The 23,618-nt window shown below is 45.6% G+C and overlaps 1 protein-coding gene across 1 annotated transcript in view; it reads left to right on the forward strand.

The window, feature by feature from the left end:
* Positions 1 to 1,029: 1,029 nt before the first annotated feature.
* The window catches only part of GNG2 (G protein subunit gamma 2), a 71,626-nt gene continuing 49,037 nt past the window's right edge, over positions 1,030 to 23,618 (forward strand). Inside the window, exons 1-3 of the mRNA XM_040412211.1 lie at positions 1,030 to 1,178; positions 2,645 to 2,716; positions 12,762 to 12,811. The gene's annotated coding sequence lies outside the window, so the exon portion shown is untranslated. The remainder of the gene's footprint in view (positions 1,179 to 2,644; positions 2,717 to 12,761; positions 12,812 to 23,618) is intronic.

Consider the following 23,618-nt stretch of genomic DNA (forward strand, 5'->3'; position numbering starts at 1 on the left):
TCTCTCTCTCTCTCTCCCTCCTTTCTTTCTCTCTCTCTGTCCCTCCTTTCTTTCTTTCTCTCTCTCTCTCTCTCTCTCTCTCCGTCCCTCCTTTCTTTCTCTCTCTCTGTCCCTCCTTTCTTTCTCTCTCTCTGTCCCTCCTTTCTTTCTCTCTCTCTGTCCCTCCTTTCTTTCTCTCTCTCCGTCCCTCCTTTCTTTCTCTCTCTCCGTCCCTCCTTTCTTTCTCTCTCTCCGTCCCTCCTTTCTTTCTCTCTCTCCGTCCCTCCTTTCTTTCTCTCTCTCCGTCCCTCCTTTCTTTCTCTCTCTCCGTCCCTCCTTTCTTTCTCTCTCTCCGTCCCTCCTTTCTTTCTCTCTCTCTCCGTCCCTCCTTTCTTTCTCTCTCTCTCCGTCCCTCCTTTCTTTCTCTCTCTCTCCGTCCCTCCTTTCTTTCTCTCTCTCTCCGTCCCTCCTTTCTTTCTCTCTCTCTCCGTCCCTCCTTTCTTTCTCTCTCTCTCCGTCCCTCCTTTCTTTCTCTCTCTCTGTCCCTCCTTTCTTTCTCTCTCTCCGTCCCTCCTTTCTCTCCCCCTCTCTTTCTCTCCATCCCTCCTTTCTCTCCCTGTCTCTTTCTCTCTCTCCGTCCCTCCTTTCTCTCCCTGTCTCTTTCTCTCTCTCCGTCCCTCCTTTCTCTCCCTCTCTCTCCCTCTCTCTCCGTCCCTCCTTTCTCTCCCTCTCTCTCCCTCTCTCTCTCCATCCCTCCTTTCTCTCCCTGTCTCTTTCTCTCCGTCCCTCCTTTCTCTCCCTGTCTCTTTCTCTCCGTCCCTCCTTTCTCTCTCTCCGTCCCTCCTTTCTCTCTCTCTCCCCCCATGTATTCCACAGACAGTCTATTGATTTCACAGCCACCATGTAATACTTCCCTTCCCCTGTGGTGGCGCTGCAGGGACACTGATCAGCTCTGCCTGCTTCCCCCTCAGGTTACAGCTGGAGGTCAGGTGATCCATTACCTCTATGGTGGGGGCCCGGTGCCCTCAGCAGGTGCACTACCGAGACTGATATACAGGCTCTATTCACCTCTATGGGGAGGCTAATGAATGACAGGGGCCCCAGTGAAGCTGCTGCATACCCTGACACACCGGGCACCTCTGGTAATACGCCTTGTTGCCAATAGCAACCATTCAGAGCTCCTATTTCACACTGCTGAGGTAAAGTGAAAGCTGTGCTGTGATTGGTTGCTAACCAGGCCTGTTTTTCTGTCATCTTTGAGAAGTGAGAGGCCTACAGAGGGGGTGGGGGTGGCAGTCACACGGGGCCCTGCTGTCTGAGGGGCCCCAGGACCTCACTACCACATATGAAGGCACCAGTATTATAAATAGCAGGTTAGATGGGACCCTGTGGCAGATTTAGCATTAGGGCCCAGGAGCTATGGACTCCTCACTTAAAGGGTTTCTGTCACCCCGCAAAACTCATTTTTTTTTTTTTGGATAGTTAGATTTCTCATAGTGCGATATAGCAGAATATAATGCTCTTACTTACTTTCATGCGGCCGATTCTTTATAAAACGAACTTTTATAATATGTAAATCAGGGCTCTACCAGCAAGTAGGGCGTCTACTTGCTGGTAGCCGCAGCAGCAATCCGCCCCCTCGCCGTGTTGATTGACAGGGCCAGCCGTGATCTCCTCCTCCGGCCGGCCCGGTCAGTAATTCAAAAATCGCGCGCCTCGCGTCATTCGGCGCAGGCGCTCTGAGATGAAGAGGCTCGTCTCCTCAGCACTCCCTCAGTGCGCCTGCGCCGATGACATCACCGAAAGAGAAGACGTCATCGGCGCAGGCGCACTGAGGGAGTGCTGAGGATACGAGCCTCCTCATCTCAGAGCGCCTGCGCCGAATGACGCAAGGCGCGCGATTTTTGAATTACTGACAGGGCCGGCCGGAGGAGGAGATCACGGCTGGCCCTGTCAATCAACACGGCGAGGGGGCGGATTGCTGCTGCGGCTACCAGCAAGTAGACGCCCTACTTGCTGGTAGAGCCCTCATTTACATATTATAAAAGTTCGTTTTATAAAGAATCGGCCGCATGAAAGTAAGTAAGAGCATTATATTCTGCTATATCGCCCTATAAGGAATCTAACTATCCAAAAAAAAAAAAAAAGAGTTTTGCGGGGTGACAGAAACCCTTTAAAGGGGTATTCCAGCTAGAAGTGCCATAGGCTTTAAATGGAGCAGCAGGGCGTATGCTGTTTTCACCTCAGCTTGTAACCAATAATGTTTCCATTCACTTACAGCAAACAGAACCTGTTTCAATTCCTCATCGATTTCAAGATGTCCGCCTGCTGTCAATGACTATGGGTCATTCTAATACTTCCCACAGCTGAGGGTTTGTTACAGTGATATCCGGTCCAGACAATCCCCTCTAATCTAAACAGCCTGGACTCCACTGTAACAAACCCTCAGCTGTGAGAGATGGTTAACCTCTGCCAGTTTTTAGCCTCTGGATGCCTATAAGAATATGTCTCTTCATGCACAGCAAGCAGAGATCCTGAAAACGGTGAGCTCTTGAAGCAGGAATGATTCATTCTACGTGGCTCTATAGATTTCTATGGTTCCGGGTCGGACATGTTGGTTTCTTCGGCTTCTCTTTCATTGCCGGTTCCTTTGTGTCGTCCTAAGGTACAAATCACAACCAGCACTTAACGCAGCCGCCCACAGAAAGGAGCCGTCACCGTCGCCATGGCAACTGAGGTAAGTAGCCATCTTATATTGGTTTGCTGTCCTCTAGGAAATGTATGCAGCACTTGAGAAAGCAGACATGGCCACGGGCGTGATTCCTCGACATCTACGGCTCTGCCCTGAGCCATGTATACATATATACACCGGGGGCTTTTACTGCACTTGACTCACTTTACATCAATCCTATCTTAAAGACCCAGTGATTTCACTTAAAGGCGTTGTCCAGGATTAGAAAAACATGGCTGCTTTCTTCCAAAAACAGCACCACCCCTGTCCACAGGTTGTGTACGGTATTGCAGCTCTGCCCCATTTACCTTAATCGAGCCGTTAGTACCAGTCACAGACCATGGACAGGGGTGGTGCTGTTTTTAGGAGAAAGCAGCCATGTGTTTCTAATCTTTGACAACCCCTGGAAAGGTAGTCTGTCAACAGTTTTGGCCATGCAAAACTGCTGGCAGAGCTAGGTCGGAGCCAAGGAAAGCAAGGTAAGGACTCCAGGTAAGTTCTCATTCACACATTGACTTGAATAGGTCTGCAAGATACGGAGCGGTACAGATCAGAAGCAGTATGGAGCGCATGTCCTACTTTGTTTGCGGTGCGCAGTGTATCTTGCGGATAGCCGACCTATTCAAGTCAATGGGTCCACATCTGCAAACGGAGTGCACTCGGCCGGTACCCATACATTGCTCGTATGCTCGAGCCCCGAGGGGGCATTCACACTATCGTACTTTCAGTGTGCATTTTTTGCAGATCAGATGCGGACCTATTCATCTCGATGGAGCCGCAAAATATGCGGGCAGCACCCCATGCGCCGTCCGCATCCGTATGTCCGTTCTGCGGCCCCACAAAGAAATGGAACATGTCCTATTCTGGTCCGTTTTGCAGAGAAGAATAGGTATCTGTTCCATAGTGCGGGACCTGCGGAAAGGGGAAAATACCAGATGCACGCAGCTGGTATCTGTGTTTTGCGGATTCACAATTTGTGGACTGTGAAACGGATACGGTTCTGTGACTGCCCCTTTAGGCTCCATTCACACGTCCGTGGTGTGTTGCGGATCCGCAACACACCCGCCCGGCACCCCTGTAGAAATGCCTATTCTTGTCCGCAAGCTGCGGACAAGAGTAGGACATGTTCTATATTTTGCGGAGCTGCGGACCTGAAGATCGGGGCCGCGCTCCGCAAATGCGGATGCTGACAGAACACTGTGTGCTGTCCGCATCCATTCCGTCCCCATAGAAAATGAATGGGTCCGCACCCGTTCTGCAAAATTGCGGAACGGATGCGGACCCATTTGCGGACGTGTGAATGGAGCCTTAGGGTGTGTTCAAATACAGACTTTACATGCTGTGGAAGAAATCTTCAGCATACATTGACCTCCAGTGCAACCGTAATTGATGCCATTAGAAAGTACAACCTGTCCCGCAAAAAATAAAAATAAATAAGCCCTCATACAGCTATGTGAATGGAAAAGTAAAAAAAGTTATGGCTCTGGGAAGGCTGGCAGTGAAAAACCAAAATGAAAAAATGGAAAATGGGCCTGTTGTGAAGGGGTTAAAATGAGATGCTGCAAGTCGGAAAGCGGTTAAGTCTGATCCAGGCGGCCATATTTTTGGGCTGTGTGCTAGCCGTACATGCAACGGACTGCACGCGGATGTTAATGGTGCAATTAGGGCGTGCACTACTTTGGCCCACGTCTCACTGACCTGGAGACAGTTTTCTCCAGCGGTCGGTAAGTCCATGCTACGTGCCAACACACGGACCCCGCTTGCGGCCACAACATGGACAGCCGTAAGAATCTATCCTAATGGTGTGGATTTTCACACGAATTTTACCCTGTGAAATGCATAGAGCTAATTACATCCCACCCCCGCCCACGTTTAATAAAAGTGGCAATCGGAGCGTAAAAAAGTTGCACATCTTTGCTTAAAACTGGGCTTGATAAATCTCCCCCAATATGTGAAGAAAGCCCAATAATACTGGTGTCTCCTTCTGTGGCAGGAGGAGCAGGCGCGACTGCCACTTCTGCACCCCTATAACTATGCCCTTGCCTATGCAGTGACCCCTTGGATCACTGCTAAAAGGTTAATGCTCAGGTTTACTGTTATGCCAACTATGATCTATGCACTTCAAAAAGGCTAGGTATAGATAGAAAATTGTTAAGCCGGGTAGTGGGCTGGTCCCATTTTTCACCTGGTTAGTTGGTTGGGAGTTCCTAGCAAGTCAGGCTAGAGTGAAGACCTGATAGCTATGAGCTGCTGAAAAGTAGGCTTAGAAGGAATACTTGTCCAGGAGGACACCATCCCTGAGAGGAAAAACTGCCAGAAAAGATCTGCTGAGGATCAACCTTTGAGAGGAAAGAAGCGTTGAATTACTGTAGAAGGTTGAGGATCATAAAGACCTAGTTTGGACTGAGACAGCAAAGGTAACGCAAGCTTGTGGCTTTGGACTTTGCTGCATATGGTTATAGTTATTTGCTTCTGGCGCCTGCCACAGCCTCTTCAAAGAAATGATCGGCAGGGGTGTCAGAAGTTGGAAATATGATCCTCCACTGATCAGATATTGATGATCTATCCTGAGGATAGGCCGTCAATATCAAAATCCTTGACAAGCCCTTTAATGGAGTCCTATTTTCCCCTAGTATTGTCACCAGTACATATGATAACTGGTTCCATTGCTATTCTGTAGTCAAGTATTGGGGCAGATAATAAATCAAACAATAGAGAGAAATGTGACCATGCAACGCTTGGGTTATGGGTTAGAGTCCACCATGGTTATATTTCATGGTACTATGAACTATAACCTGTAAAAATAATTTTACAGGTTATAGAAATACAAATCAAATCCTAAAAATAAAATAATTAAAAAATTCTGACAACCGTATATTATCCCTATATACATTCTAGGAACATAAACATTCCACATGACAAACTTCCCAGGGGGGATGCTGCTGCGGTTGGAAATCTGGGTCACAACAGGATCCTAATTATATCTGATGCAAACACGTATGGCAGCAGCACAGCATCAACCACTGGTCAATATTCAGAGCAGAAGGATAGGAATCACCATATAGGAAAGGTCAAGTTCATATAGATCATATCTTACCAAGTATGTTCTGGGTCTTGATGCAAACGCTATACCTGGGCTCTTTAAAGAACCTTTAAATCCTCCACGGAAAAGATCTCTACCCAACATATAAATGATACGGGAGTTATCTTAAAGGGAACCTGTCACCAGGATTTTGTGTATAGAGCTGAGGACATGGGTTGCTAGATGGCCGCTAGCACATCCGCAATACCCAGTCCCCATAGCTCTGTGTGCTTTTATTGTGTAAAAAAAAGATTTGATACATCTGCAAATTAACCTGAGATGAGTCCTGTATGTGAGATGAGTCAGGGACAGGACTCATCTCAGGGTAATTTGCATATGTATCAAATCGTTTTTTGTTTTTTTTTACACAATAAGGCCCCTTTCACACGGACGAGATTTCCGTGCGGGTGCAATGCGTGAGGTGAACGCATTGCACCCGCACTGAATCCGGACCCATTCATTTCTATGGGGCTGTGCACATGAGCGGTGATTTTCACGCATCACTTGTGCGTTGCGTGAAAATCGCAGCATGCTCCTCTTTGAGCGTTTTTTACGTAACGCAGACCCCATAGAAATGAATGGGGTTGCGTGAAAATCGCAAGCATCCGCAAGCAAGTGCGGATGCGGTGCGATTTTCACGCACGGTTGCTAGGTGATGATCGGGATGGGGACCCGATCATTATTATTTCCCCTTATAACATGGTTATAAGGGAAAATAATATCATTCTGAATACAGAATGCATAGTATAGAAGGGCTGGAGGGGTTAAAAAAAAATATAATTTAACTCACCTTAATCTACTTGTTCGCGCAGTTGCGTACCTATCCGCGTGGGTTCGCCGCAATGCAATGCAAGGGGCCTAAAAGCACACAGAGCTATGGGGACTGGGTATTGCGGATGTGCTAGCGGCCATCTAGCAACCCATGTCCTCAGCTCTATACACAAAATCCAGGTGACAGGTTCCCTTTAACATTTAGGTAAAAGATGCTGCAGTGGAAGAAATTGGGATGGAGGGCTGGGGTCTTGCAGCTGGGCCAGTGGAGCTGTACACAAACATCTGTAGATGGCAGAACCCTTACTGGATGAGACGTTTTGTATGTTCTCTTACTGTATAAGGACCACTGCTACCCCCTCCCCAACTATAAGCTCATAATGGGGTCAGTGCACAAATATTACCACAACTACCATAAAATGTGCAATTAACAGTGCATTAAAAGAATGCTAGTACCTGTGTGCAGTCCTCATATAATACTGCCATTCAGTCTTCAAATAATAATGGCAGATAAATAATACTGCCATTCAGTGGCGTACATAGAAAACTAAGGGCCCCATAGCAAGGATCAAACCAGGCCCCCCACACAGAACAGAAGGGGTTCTGCCTAAACTCTTTTCAATGACCCTTGGGCTATTTTTCCACTGCCTCATTAGCTAAAAGTTGCTCCTTTAGGCCTCTTGCACACGACCGTATGCCCTCTGAGACATGCGGGCCATATGTCCCGGAGCGGCATCGATTGTGCGCATGGGAGCGCACAGCATCATAGATTACAATGATGCTGTGCACGTCGGGCCGCCCGCGGGGCTATTATCCCACACTCATAAGATCATATGAGCGGCCCGACGTGCACAGCATCGATGCAATGACGCTCACGGACCGTATGTATCGGAGGGCATACGGTCGTGTGCATGAGCCCTTAGAGAGTAGAGCAAAAAAAAAAACGGAAGTTACTCTGTGCATTCCGTTTTCGTATGTCCATATTTCCGTTCCGCAAAAAAATAGAACATCTCCTATTATTGTCCGCATTACGGACAAGGCTTGTACTGTTCTATTAGGGGCCAGCTGTTCTGTTCCGCAAAATACGGATTTCATAACATAAAATTCGCTCATCTCTAGTGTCCGTCATAGGATGGATCAGCTCTCTATTATTTCCCAACCAAAATTTTAACAGAAGTGTGAACAGAGTCTTATATGTCCAGACCCCCCAGATCTAAACAAACCTGCTTTATTCATTCGCCCAGGCACCTACACCACAACTCCCAGCATGTGTTTATAGCCCCTAGGACCAAGCTGCATCACACTATTAGGCATCACGGAATATGTGCAGTTTTTCAGCACGGATTCCCATGCAGAAAAACCGCAGCGTATTACAGCACCAGCAAAGTGTATTGACCTGCCGTGCGGATTTCCAGATCTGCAGCATGCCAATTATATTTGGGGTTTGAGTTCCAGATTTCACCCTTTTCAATGGAAGTGTGAGATCTGCGGTAAAACCGCATCTAATCCGCACCAAAAAACGCATTTTTGGTTCTGATATGCTGTAGAAACGCGGAAATTTGTGCAGATTTTATGTGCGTTCCCCCACACTCGTGTGCAGTTGGCCTTAGGGTGCACTCACACGCTGCAGATTTTGTTGCAGAAATTTCATTTGAACGAGGCAGCAAGCGCATGGATTTCTAGAAGCCACATTCAGGTGAATGGAACTGATTTTCATCTGCTACAAATTTCTCGTTGAAAAATCATTCAGATTATTGCAAATATTGTTTAGTGTCCCTTACATTGCAGCAATATTCTTGTGGCAACTGCACCGTTTTATCCGTTAATCAGTCAGAGAAGATCCTGTTAACCCCTAAAGATAAGGATAGTCGCTAACGATCATCACTTATGCTGGGATCGTTAGGTTTTTCGATTAGATTAGTTCTCACCAGTTTATGAATGTGATATGTGTCAGCCAAGGCGTAAAATCTAGAGCTTAAACTGTGTAATCGCCTTTGTTCCCCGCCTGGCATAAGAGGTCTATTTCTGCAGCCAGGACAATAGGCGCCTGGTGCCAGAGATTCATTGTTCTGCAAGGGTTTAATCACTGAATGCAGCTTTCTAATCCGGGGACTGAAAAAAAAAAAATCCCATTTCCAAGCAGATGATGTGGGTTGTGTGCTTCTTAATCATGCATGTGTTCAAATCAGGGACACCCATTGCACACAGCAGATGGCACTTGGAGGGAGGAAAAAAGGGAGAGGAACATCAGCAAGGAAAAGGACGCTGCCTGCCACTGCAGGACGTCCCTGAGGAGGTAAGTAGACAGGCATTGTCTGTCCGGTATGCCAGATTTTCAGCGCTGGCACAGTAGGCGCCATCAATTTATCCCCTAACTCTTGGTCATTTTATCACGTGGCATCATTCATGCATGTGTACAGCAAGAGTGGCTTTTTTTTTTTTAGGACTGTGCTTCAAGAGGGCAGGGCTGAACAATGGGCAATGTCTCATCGCGTTGGCACAGCGATGCCATATTGTAGTCAGCCCTGGCAAATTCAGTGCACTGACCCATTCATCTGAATGGGGCTTGCCGACATCCAGCCTCTGAATCAACCTCATTCAAATGAATGGAACTGATTTGCAGCCGCCGAAATGTCTGCAATAAATCTGCAGTGCGTGAATTCACCCAAAGGAGGCATCCTGTTTCTGGCGCCATTCGTAGCTCCTGAGCATGTGCTGAGTGTCTGTCCGTGTAATAACTACAAGTCACAGCAAACAGAGGTGGGGGGGGGGGGTACACATATGCATATTTTTTGGCAGCATGGTGTAAGGGTACTTTCACACGAACGGTTTTCATTTCCGGCATAGAGTTCCGTTCTAGGGGCTCTATACCAGAAAAGAACTGATCAATCATATCCCCATGCATTCTGAATAGAGAGCGATCCGCTCAGGAAGCATCAGGATGTCTTCAGTCCAGTCTTTTTGACTGATCAGGATGGAGATAATACCGCAGCATGCTACGGTTTTATCTCCGGCCTAAAAAACTGAACACTTGCCTGAATGCCGGATCCGTCATTTTTTTTTTCCATAGGAATGTATTAGTGCCGGATCCGTCCCTACGTTCTGCGCATGCGCAGACCTTTAAAAATGCAAATAAAAATAGAAACAGATTTGTTTGTCCATATGACAAACGGACAGACTGATCCGTTCTTGCAATGCATTTGTGAGACGGACCCGCACCCGGCTCCGTCTACAAATGCTGTCCGTTCGCATGCAGATTGACGGATCCAGCAGGCAGTAAAAGTATGGGCCACCAAAATAATTTTGTTTGCCAAAAAAGCCAAAGAAGAGTTCAAGTCCAAAGAGGGGCCCAACTGCAAAAATACAATGTGATCCTATTCATAGGCTGGCCCATATCACTGCATGCAGCACATTTACTAAGGCCTCTTTCACACGGGCGTGTGCGCCCCGTTGCCGTATTGCGGACCGCATTTGCGGATCCACAATACACGGGTGCCGTTCCGTGGGCATTCCGCATCACGGATGCGGACCCATTTACTTCAATGTAATCCAAGAGAGGCAATTGTTGAGGCTCACCTGGTCCCAAGCTGAGATGGAAGCACGGACATTCGCCAGGAACTAAGCAATGGTAGAAGTATAAATGAAGAAGGAGATCCAGCTTCCAAACAACATGTATATGCTTTAATGAAAAGGTGCTAAAATCCAGACATGTACATCAGGTCTACGCGTTTCAGATCAATAAATTTAGATCCTTACTCATGACAACATGATAGTGTGAGACACTGGCCTTAAAGGGACACTGACAGGCCCAAAAAGCATATTTAGGTATATATATGACAGTACAGGTCTTATAAAGTGTATTAGAATCATCTAAGTATCCCCCCTGTCCACCTTATAAATACAGTAAAATGAAGTTTTATAACCTGCTTGAATCGTGTTCAATCTGCCCAAAGGACGGTGTTTCATCTCAACTTGCGCCCAGCCAGCCTCGCCACAACTGCCGTTTGAAGCGCCGCCCAGCTCATCAATATTCACTTCGCTGGGCGGCTACTCGTGTCCCCGGCCATCTTCAGCGCATGCGCCTGGCACCCTCACTGGCCGCGATCGCATCGCGCCTGCGCACAGTCTGATTCTCAGAGGCCGATGCAGCCCCTGCTTTATGCGCATGCGCCGGGCACAGTTCAGAGTAGCCGCCCAGCGAAGTGAATATTGATGAGCTGGGCGGCGCTTCAAACGGCAGTTGTGGCGAGGCTGGCTGGGCGCAAGTGGAGATGAAACGCCGCCCCTTGGGCAGATTGAACACGATTCAAGCAGGTTATAAAACGTCAGATTACTGTATTTATAAGGTGGACAGGGGGGATACTTAGATGATTCTAATACACTTTATAAGACCTGTACTGTCATATATATACACCTAAATATGCTTTTTGGGCCTGTCAGTGTCCCTTTAAATAAGGGGCAGGTCAACCATATCAGGTGGACACAATCAGCAGATGGGACATAAGAACATATGCTAAAAAAAAAAAAAGAGAAGAAGAAAACTTCAGTGGAAATAATAAGGTACCAGGGTCAATAATGCAGTATGAGATCATGCCAGCGATTAAGACCCATTGGTACACAGGTACCCATGGTGAAGATCCAGTAAGGGCTCGACGGGCAATACATTTAATGTTAGAGCTGAGAACATCAGACCACTGTCCATCCAAGCGCAGCAAGGACACCAGTAGTAATGATTTGTTGTATAACACACCATATCCTTGCACTTAAAGGGAAAGCATAGTATTTGAAGTAGCTGGATGCTGCACCCCTGTAGTGAGTCCCATCCGCATGGGCCCCGTAGCAGCCAGAGGACCTACTTCTATTATATCTATACACATGACAGTGTCTTGATCGGCATGGAAACATAGAAAACCCCAGCGCCTTCTCCCCTGATGCATCTGCACATGACAAGTCTCATACAGAGGTTCTCTCAGATCAGATTTTTCAGTCTTCATAAACATCTATAGGTTTCCATATGGCGGCCAGTGGTGTATGGCACGTTTTTTCATAAATATGCCTGAATTTGGAACATTTCTGGCGCCTAATGTCTAATCAAGTTTTACTCCTATTTATGAAGCAAATGCACCAAAAAGGATAATGCACCAAAAAGGATAATCCACTGCGCTCAGCTCGCTGGTTTCGGTTTCCAGCCCATCAAGGGGGTGTGGGTTAATAGGTGACATTATGTGCTAAAATTTGGACAATCTTGGTGTAAAGTGGAGGTACAGAAACCTCTATGTCTGTGTACCGCACATAACTACTACAGATACGTCATACGGTTGTGTGCATGAGGCGTAGAATGTAAGAATCCTTATTATACCGCCGTTCTGTGACACTGGGTAATCTGACAAGTTGCAAATTCTAATTCCAATTATAACTCGTTGCGAGGCGCGTTCTCATACGTGTGGATTTGCAGTAGGAGCTTGTAAGGAACCCTATGGACACACTGGGGGAGATTTAGCAAAACTGGTGTAAAGGAAAACCGTCTCAGTTGCCCATAGCAACCAATCAGATTCCACCTTTAATTTTCTAAAGGAACTCTTAAAAATAAAAAGAATCTAATTGGTTTCTATGGGCAACTGTTATTTATCCTAAAAATTAAAGGGGGTTTGCAAGGCTCCTGATATCCCAATTAGTGGACGCCCGGCCCTCTGCATCCCTACCGGTCAAGTGTTCCCTGCAGCCTCTGACGATGGAGCTTGCACTCAAAGTCTAGTGGCTGCGCCAGGTTACTGCAGCTCAGCTCCTATTCACATCGGACCGGTGAGGGTGCAGGGGGTTGATCCCTCAATTATCGGATATTAATCCTGAGGATAAGTCATCAATATCAGGAGCCTAGAAAACCCCTTTAATAGAAGAACTGTTATGCTGTAGCTAGCTTAAATATCAGTCACACATTTAAGCCACCTTGCCCAGTGTGAAATCGCATTTGAATTGAGGCTACATCTGTATCCTCCAGTATGAGCCCCCAGGAGCCCATGGCAGAGCTAGCATGCAACACGAGAGGCAGGCAGATGTGAGATGCAAGTCGCCCCTCTGCAGGGTAGAGGAAGTGGGTGATCATTAATTTCCTGACGACTGAGTAAAACGATGGGTGGAGATTTCTCTCTCTCTGGGCTTCTGCTCCCTTTCACACAGCTTCTCTTCTGCTTCCTACAGAGCTGCACACAGGGGCTGGATATCCTCTACCGAGCCTGCAAGACTGAAAGGTAAGACCCCCGTCCACTCAGGACGGTGATTGCTGATTAATGGGAACACAGTGTGCCAGACCTCGTATCAATTAACTGCTTCTTATCATGCTCTCTGTCCAGTACATTCTGTGATAACCTGCGCCTTGTGAATATGTGTGATCCAGTTCTCTAGGTCTTCATCTATACATATATCTATGCACATAAACAGTTCAGCAATGTGATGTATGGCTTCTGCACTTATACCTCCTGTAATACATTGTATCCTTCCCATACCTTCTAATATAGGTTGCCTCTCTTGTATGCCTTCTATAATACATTATATCTATTTATCCACCTTCTATAATACATTATATCTATTTCTCCGCCTTCTATAGTACATTGTATCCTTTCTACACCTTCTGTGATACATTGTATCTCTTGTATGGTTCTATAGTACATTGTATCTTTTCTATAATACATTGTATCGCTCTTGCTCTACTTATACTTCCCACACTTTCTACAATGTATATTCTTTCCATACTTCTTAAATACATTCTATCCTTTACTCACATTGCTTATCTTGCATTATGCTAAAGCCTCTTGACACATTGAATCATTTTACCCAATTTCTCTGTAATGTTTTAACCTAAAGTCGGTCCAACCAGTGCAGTTGCGCCACTTTTGCACAATGGATTTCAAAAAGCAGAGAAGTATATACAGGAAAGCTTTGTACTTATATTTCTATTCTTGGGTGACCACCATAGTGTCACTGTGCTGTGTAACCCTGGCCTCGAAGGGGTTAGTTTCCTGATGTATGGGGGCCCTTCTCCAGAAATAGCCCCACTCTTGGTCATAGGCTGTGCCTGGTATTGTAGCTCATCTCTATTCAACTGAATGGAACTGAGCTCCAGTACCAGACACAGCCCTTTGACAACAGAGGCGCTTCTAGAAAAAAAACAAAAAAAAACACAGCAGACTTTTTTTTCCTTCTAATTGTGGACAGCCCCTTTAAATACTTTGCATGACACATTGTATCATTGGCTGATGTATGATAATTCTTTTACACACAAGGTGTTGACTGTGAGCACAATATACTTCGTATATCATTGAGTATATCCGTTCAAATCCATTTGGGTGAAATTATAATAATTTTTGACCGTTCAATATGACAATGTAAGATGAGGGTAGTAGTTATAACGTGACTGTGCCTGATGTAGTCCAGCATCTTCCGCTCCCGAGGCGCAATTATATTTCAGTTTAATGATTGATTACAACAAGGTAATTGATGTTTTCTTTATGTATTAAGGCGCCATTAGAATAAAAGACAATCCACCCCTTTTCTTCATGCAAAAATACATTTGAGCTTTAACTGTGTGTGGAGTACAGAGCGTACCATTGTGCCCAGGCTGTGGAGAGGGGGGGATTGGTTTTGCAAAAATAACTGTGTTCTTTATAGATTTTTCTTTTTTAATGCCATTCATAGATACAATGCTCCTTCTGTATGGCATCAGGGTTAGCTGACATTTTGCAAATTGCTGCTTTCAGAATGAACATAAATATTCTGAGATAAGCCTGCGTCTGTGCAAAAGACAATTTTCTTGTGATTTTGGAGCGTGGTGTCTGTGAACAAGCGTGCAGCTGTAATAGAGCGCAGAGAAAATGACATCCAGCATTAATGCAATGCCTGCCTCCATACACTTGTATGTTCCATGCACCTTATAAAGCATCTTCCATAAGCTATTTCAGAACTGTCGTCATGGCAACTGTGTGAGTAGTGTCATTGCATTTAATTTATGAGGGCGATGAACAGCAAATCCCCCCCCCCACCCCCACCACCACCAACCCTCCACACACCAAGTCACAAGTATTTGTAATCTACGCAGGAAAAGTAGTCTGTCTCATATCTGTGTCTGTACTGATTCTGAGTTACATCCTGTATTATACTGCAGAGCTGCACTCACTATTCTGCTGGTGCAGTCACTGTGTACATACATTAGTTATCCTGTACTGATCCTGAGTTACATCCTATATTATACTCAAGAGCTGCACTCACTATTCTGCTGGTGGAGTCACTATGTACATACATTACTTATCCTGTACTGATCCTACGTTACATCCTGTATTATACCCAAGAGCTGCACTCACTATTCTGCTGGTGCAGTCACTGTGTACATACATTACTTATCCTGTACTGATCCTGAGTTACATCCTGTATTGTACTCCAGAGCTGCACTCCCTATTCTGCTGGTGCAGTCACTGTGTACATACATTACTTATCCTGTACTGATCTGATATCTTGCCTCATCAAGCACCCGGCCCGAGGTAGTCTGGCGACGTATGGGGCACATCACCTGTTGCATCCACCCCTATTAGCCATGAGGAACATGTGATGTATCCAGTACCCATAGTAAAGTCTGCCTTATCTGTCATATCTTTTGGGTCAAATCTATTGGATTGAGTATGTTATTATTACTGATGGAATGTATCCAGTCATTACCGACCCCCTGGGGAACCCTATCGGGTGAAATGCGTTGGATTATTGTAACCAATTTAACCATCTAGGGCTTTACAGGGCCTTATAGGGCAGGCACGAGGACAGGGAAATCCCACCACTAGGGGTTGTCCCTGGGCCGAGGTCTAGTTAGGGGCTCTACAGGGAATGTGTTCCCCGTTTTCTATCATTATTGCCCCTCTTTGTTGTTCCACACATTTCATTACTTTGGCTATCTATTAGATGCTACATGAACAGTGGTAGCCGGGTTATATATATTTTTGGCCTACAATTATCGATCTTAGTTTTATCTCTATTAAAATTAAAGTTTTAAGGGTTAAATTTTTCTTTGTTTACTGTTTACATCTTGCATTATATATATACTCCAGAGCTGCACTCGCTATTCTGCTGGTGCAGTCACTGTGTACATACATTACTTATCCTGTACTGATCCTGAGTTACATCCTGTATTATACCCCAGAGCTGCACTCACTATTCTGCTGGTGCAGTCACTGTGTACATACATTACTTATCCTGTACTGATCCTGAGTTACATCCTGTATTATACCCCAGAGCTGCACTCACTATTCTGCTGGTGCAGTCACTGTGTACATACATTACATTACTTGTCCTGTACTGATCCCTAGTTACATCCTGTATTATACCCCAGAGCTGCACTCACTATTCTGCTGGTTGTCATTCAAAAAAAGTCAGCTAAGCTAAGCAGTTTGTATTTCATATCAGATGACTGTACAGTGCAAATGTAATAATAACACTTCACAGAATGAAAACTACAAGCTGAAGCTCTGAACAGACACTGAGTATGCAGGGAATGACTCCACCAGAATAGTGAGTGCAGCTCTGGAGTATAATACAGGATGTAACTCAGGATCAGTACAGGATAAGTAATGTATGTACACAGTGACTGCACCAGCAGAATAGTGAATGCAGCTCTGGGGTATAATACAGGATGTAACACAGGATAAGTAATGTATGTACACAGTGACTCCACCAGCAGAATAGGGAGTGCAGCTCTGGAGTATAATACAGGATGTAACTCAGGATCAGTACAGGATAAGTAATGTATGTACACAGTGACTACACCAGCAGAATAGTGAGTGCAGCTCTGGGATATAATACAGGATGTAACTCAGGATCAGTACAGGATAAGTAATGTATGTACACAGTAACTCCACCAGCAGAATAGTGAGTGCAGCTCTGGAGTATAATACAGGATGTAACTCAAGAAATCTAATATAGTTACAAAATTATTTATAAAGCTGGATCCTTACACTATGGTCAAGGTGCAAAACGTAAAAGAATAAAGGGAAGCCTTTATCACCTCTCCGTGTCGGGTACAATACCCATGTGATACGTGCGATGTCACCAGTGCCCAGACCCAGCAATGTCCTGGTGTAGCCCTGGCCTTTCAGAACAGCTGCTGGTGCCCACTGGATAGGATCAGATGTGCAGCTTCACAGGTACAGCCTCCTTCATCTGGGATGTGACTCACTGATAGGATGATTCATGATGCAAAAAATCCCAATATAAATGTATCCATGGTAACACCAGGACAGGGCTGTGGTGGGCAGCTTTCTAGATTTGGGTTACTGGCTGGATCATATTGTGGTCAATAATGATAATCCTTTTAGCAACCATCTGGTCCTTGTCTAGAATGAAATAATTCAATTATAGATTCAGTATAGAAAACAGCTGTGTCCGAGATTCCCAAAAAACCTCAAAGGTCAGCTCACTGAATGAATGCCGCCATCAGATCTGTGTCAATACAAAGGTCTGTGCAGCAGAGACCCCCAGGGGTGCGTCTATGGTCTCTTTGTTTGGCTGCTTCATTTCCATTAATTACATTAGTCAGCGCTGGGTAGTGCCGCGTCTCCAGCTCCCATTTTACAGCCTCTGAGGGCACCAGGAACCTGAGCAATCAAATGAGATCACCAGAAGAAGCATCGTCTGGGCCTGCAGCGCCCACCACAGGGCAAATGTAGTATTACGTGTAAATGGCTGGACTAAAACAGAACTAGAGCTGCTTTTACTCAGGAAATCGGAAGCAGACAACCCCCTTTTATGATGTAATATATCATGTAAAGCCATATAGACCGCGTTTAGCCAAAGATGTAGCTTCAAGATCTTGGGCCCCTGTGCAAAATCTTTACCTGCATAAATCTTATCCACTTTGCTGCTCCGATAAAATGCTGTGTGTTTTCCATCTGCATTTTCGTAACAGAAATTCCACTGCGCCTGCGCCCTGTGTGGACGTACCCTAAAAGAAGTCGATCTCTAACTGACGGCTATCCTGCGGAAATCCTCTCCTTTTCCCACTTCAGACTATGTCTGTCCCTAGTAAGAAGAGCAGCTCTGGAGCACAAAATGCGACTCTAACAAGTAAAAAAACGTGGCAGATGTGTTCAATAACTGCATATCTATATCTCTACACTGACTTCCCTTTCTGTCATTTCCTTCTCCTTATTGTGAAATATAAGGTCATTTGCCAAATGTATTTTTTTCTGAACTTTTTCTTCCTAGCAAATAATCTTAATTTTTGGGGAAACTTTGGGTTAGGCCTCTTTCACACGGCCGTTTTTTTTTCCCGTTTACTGGCCGTTTTTTGCGGTCCGTATACGGTCCGTATACGGAACCATTGATTTCAATGGGTCCGCAAAAAAAACGGAATGTCCTCCGTATGCATTCCGTTTCCGTTTTTCCGTTTTCCCGTTCCGTTTTAACATAGAACATGTCCTATATTTGGCCGCAGATCACGTTCCGTGGCTCCATTAAAGTCTATGGGTCCGCAAAAAAACGGAATGCATACGGAAGTGCATCCGTATGTCTTCCGTATCCGTTCCGTTTTTTGCGGATCCATCTATTGAAAATGTTATGCCCAGCCCATTTTCTTCTATGAAATTACTGTATACTGTATTTGCCATACGGAAAAACGGAACGGAAAAACGGAACGGAAACGGAAACACAACGGAAACAAAAAACGGAACAACGGATCCGTTTAAAACGGACCGCAAAACACTGAAAAAGACATACGGTCGTGTGCAATAGGCCTTAAAGGGGGTAATACTCATATGAGGCATTCATGCCTGAGATCAGAATACCTGTAGAGGCTAGGATTATAGGGACAGCCGAGCTGGCTATTCTGTAATAAAAATAATAATCTTTATTTATGTAGCGTCAACATAGCCTAGGTCATGTGACATAACGTTCATCTGTAACGTGGCCTAGGAGCAGCTCAGCCCTATTAAAGCGAATGGGGCTAAGCTGCAATACCTAGCACAGCCACTATACAATGTACGGCGCTGTGCTTGGTGAACTGAGAGAAGGCCGCGGTGCCTTCTCAAGCAGCTGATTGATGGGGTCCTGGGTGTCAGACCCCCACTGATCACATACTGATGACCTATCCAGAGGATAGCTCATCATCAGTATAAAAGTCTCGGAAAACCCCTTTAATAGCATTTAGAGGTTTGCTCAGCAGGCACCATAGACACAGCTGACTCAATGACTTCTATGCGAAAGTGTCATGGGCATGCTGTGTGACCTGTGGGGAGGGCATTGCGTAGGAAGGGGGACTATCATCATTGTGTACAATGGATCCTGTGTTAAAGGGGTATTCCCATCTTGTACATTAGGGGCATATGGCTAGGATATGCCCCCAATGTCTGAGAGATGCGGGTCCCTCCTCTGGGACCCGCACCTGTACTTAGAACAGAGCCTGCAAGCTGCTGGAGGGTACAGCCACCCTCGATTCATTTCTATGGGAGTGACGAAAATGGCCAATTTTTAGAAGTCCCATTGAAATAAATGGGAAGCCCGCAGTGCAAGCTCGGCCACCGCTCCATACACTTCTATGGGCCTTATGGAAATAGCCGGGCCAGAGCTCGGCAGTTTTCGGTAGTCCCGTAGAAATGAATGGAGGGCGACTGCACATGCGTGGTGCACCCTCCTGCACTTTGCGGGCTCCATTCTAACTACAAGTGCGGGTCCCAGATGGGAATACCCCTGGCTGCCAGCTTCCTCACCGCGCCTGCGCAGAATACCGAACTGCGCGAGATTTCCCCAGGGCACAGGGCACAGGGCAGGCAGAAGGATACGAACGATGCCTGGCCCTGTCAATCAACACTTGAATTCTGCAATAACGGGGGCACGAATAATCATTAGAATAGCAGAGTTAGGTGCAGCTGACATTAGCACATCGATAATGTCAGCCAGTTTAATACTGAAAATTCTAGTGACAGAAGCCCTTTAAGTATATATAAATGATGTACTCCTGTTTGTGATGATAATGAGATGATTGCTGAGAATGGAAAGTGTCAGCCTCTTATGAGGCTCGGTGTGAAAACTGCAAGATTTTAGGATTTAAAAAAATATATATATATTAATAGTGCCCTTTATAAAAATTCACGAATTCTGAAATAAAATGTTTGACATAATGTTGATTTTAAACAGTAGTTAACTTTCTGATGATACATTCGTTTAAAGTAGGACACCGCCTTCCCCCCCCTCCCCCCCCCTTTGTATTCTGAATCTTTATTAACGTCCTAGACAGTGGTAACCTAAATCACCGAGCAGAAATAACAGCCGGCACACGTCTGATTTATGCATCAGCTCTCCCTGGAGCTACAGCTACGTCTTCTGTAGGCCAAATGTACAAATGAAAAGCGCGTTTCCTCCATTTCTTTCCTGTATCTTGAGCAGCTGTCACTGTTTTCTGCTGCAAGAGGTACAATATGAGTCATCCGCAGAATCATCCCCGGCCTGACGGTTGCATAGATACAGAGTATGTTTCCAGGAGGGCATTTCAGAGAACACTCCATATTTCTCCAATGTTTCCCCCAAAAATATATAATTGGGAGCAGCTACTATTCGCCACCATTGCCAGTGTATGATCAGGACAGCCCAATGTGACTAAGGCAGTGTGCTGGAGTAAGGTTAACCCATGTAAATTCCATGTTTCCAATATTATATTAAAGGGGCTTTCTCATCTCGGACAATGGGGGCATATCGCTAGGATATGCCCCCATTGTCTTATAGGTGCGGGTCCCACCTATATCGAGAACGGAGTCCCGAAAGTGAAGGAGAGCACACTGCGCATGCGCAGCCGCTCTCCATTCATTTCTATGGGGCTGCCGAAAATAGCCGAGCACTGGCTCAGCTATTGCCGTCTGCCCCATAGAAATGAATGGAAGCATGGGCAGCGCATGCGCGACACGCTCCTATTCACTTCTATGGGTGAGGCGGGGATTAGCGCTTGGTGGTGGACAGACCCCGGGAAATCTGGGGTCCTCCAGCCACGGCGCTCCCCGCTCCGTTCTCAATATAGGTGCGGGTCCCAGCGGTGGGACCCGCACCAATCAGACAATGGGGGCATATCCTAGCGATATTCCCCCATTGTCTAAGATGGGAATAACCCCTTTAAGTTCTGTGGTACTGAAGGGTTGTGTCCTCTCACATATTGGTGGTGTGTTGCTAAGATGTGCCACCAATGTCAGGTGTGGGTCCCACTTCTGTAACCCCCACCTATCTCTAGAACTGAGCCCCCAAAATGAACGAGAGCGCACCATGCATGCTCCATTTACTTCTATGAGAGTTCTGGATATAGCTGAGCGAGCGCAGTCAACTAATTAGGCGTGAATTCCCCCTCCGAGACCTGCGCCTTTCTGACATTGGGGGCATATCCTAGCAATATGCCCCTACTATGTGAGGTCAGACAACCCCTTTAAGTGACGTTTCATGTGCATATGTGTATTGCCCTAGGAATCAAGACACATTAACTGAATGTCTACTGCGGAAGTATTACATGAAGAAGCAGGATCCCAATGCCAAATCTGTACCTGGGCTTCTCATATACCAGTGTCGTCTTATATGCCAAGAGGGTCATTGGGCCCCCTCAGAGTCAACTATTTTGAATTACTTCTCCTCCACTGAGTTACATCCTGTATTATACTCCAGAGCTGCACTCACTATTCTGCTGGTGCAGTCACTGTGTACATACATTACTTATCCTGTACTGATCCTGAGTTACATCCTGTATTATACTACAGAGCTGCACTCACTATTCTGCTGGTGGAGTCACTGTGTACATACATTATTTATCCTGTACTGATCCTGAGTTACATCCTGTATTATACTCCAGAGCTGCACTCACTATTCTGCTGGTGCAGTCAATGTGTACACACATTACTTATCCTGTACTGATCCTGAGTTACATCCTGTATTATACTCCAGAGCTGCACTCACTATTCTGCTGGTGGAGTCACTGTGTACATACATTACATTACTTATCCTGTACTGATACTGAGTTACATCCTGTATTATACTCCAGAGCTGCACTCACTATTCTGCTGGTGGAGTCACTATATACATACATTACTAATCCTGAGTTACATCCTGTATTATACTCCAGAGCTGCACTCACTATTCTGCTGGTGCAGTCACTATATACATACATTACTTATCCTGTACTGATCCTGAGTTACATCCTGTATTATACTCCAGAGCTGCACTCACTATTCTGCTGGTGGAGTCACTGTGTACATACATTACTTATCCTGTGTTACATCCTGTATTATACTCCAGAGCTGCACTCACTATTCTGCTGGTGCAGTCAATGTGTACACACATTACTTATCCTGTACTGATCCTGAGTTACATCCTGTATTATACTCCAGAGCTGCACTCACTATTCTGCTGGTTGAGTCACTGTGTACATACATTACATTACTTATCCTGTACTGATACTGAGTTACATCCTGTATTATACCCCAGAGCTGCACTCACTATTCTGCTGGTGGAGTCACTATATACATACATTACTAATCCTGAGTTACATCCTGTATTATACTCCAGAGCTGCACTCACTATTATGCTGGTGGAGTCACTGTGTACATTCATTACATTACATACATTTTGTATTACACTCCAGAGCTACATTCTCCATACTTCTGGTCATTGTCGGAAAAAATAAGATTAGGCTCCGTTCACATGGACACATGGCTGGTGTCCGTGTCTTGCAGTCCACAAAACGGACACAGTTGTTTGAATGGGGTCATACTGTGAGACGCACTCCTTACAGTGAGCTGAGTTCTTGTAATGTGTGGGGGGGAGTACAGTTTGTTCCTCCTGTATTAGATAACTGCACGGTGCCTGATGTAAAGATTGTACTTCCCTAAATGCAAATCATCACAGCAGACCCTGCACAGAGCGTGGGCGCCGTCTACACAGGACGTACTCTGTAGAGGAAAATCTCCAACAAAACTGCAGCAAAATCCACCAGTTACGTTCCGGTTTGGCCGCCCATTTGCTGCAGATTTCACCCTCAGCATTGCAAAGGATGAAATCCGTGCTCCAAATCTGTTTAACTCGTTAGGGATTTAAAGGGGTTGTCTCACTTCAGCAAATGGCATTTATCATGTAGACCAGGGATGCCCAACTTGCGGCCCTCCAGCTGTTGCAAAACTACAACTCCCAGCATGCCTGGACAGCCACAGGGCATGTTGGGAGTTGTAGTTTTGCAATAGCTGAAGGGCCGCAGGTTGGGCATCCCTGATGTGGAGAAAGTTAATACAAGGCACTTAGTAATGTATTGTGATTGTCTATATTGCCTCCTTTGCTAGCCAGGATTCATTTTTCCATTAAAATTATACACAGCTCGAGTCTATGGTTACGACCACCCTGCAATCCATCAGTGGTGGTCGTGATTGCACTCTATAGGAAAAAGCGCCAGCCTCTTTGGTGGCTGGACTGGAGGGGTGTGCATAGGCCAGCACTTTAGGAAAAAGTGTGCAAGCATGACCACTGCTGCTGGATAGCAGGTGGTCGTAACCATGGAAACGAACAGTGTATAATGTGATGGAAAAATGAATCGAGCCAGCAAAGGAGGTAATATGGAGAATCACAATACAGTACTAAGTGCCTTGTATTAACCTTCTCTACATGATAAATACCATTTCCTGAAGTGAGAGGACCCCTTTAAGCCCAAGTTATCATTAAGAAGTGTATGGCTACAATTTTCTTAAAAATGTCACACATTTTGCTGTGACTGTAAAATTCTGCAGCACTTCTGTCACCTGTACCGGGCCCATAATTGAGATTTTTTTATTTTATTATTTTAGTAAAACCAGAATTAGGCGCAGATTTTATTCTTTATTTTATTTGGTTCCCTAGAGGACGCGCACAAGGTGCCAATCTGATTTTCCTCCCGGAATGCATGTGTTACCCACAGATTCTGCTGTGGATTTAACCCCTGACACTGCAAGGGGTGAAAACCCGCCACATAAAATTGACACGCTGCAGTTTTTAAAATCCGCCCCAGATGTCGAATTACACGTTGTAAAT

The sequence above is a fragment of the Bufo bufo genome, chromosome 11 (assembly GCF_905171765.1).
Source record: "Bufo bufo chromosome 11, aBufBuf1.1, whole genome shotgun sequence".
Taxonomy (NCBI): Eukaryota; Metazoa; Chordata; class Amphibia; order Anura; family Bufonidae; genus Bufo; species Bufo bufo.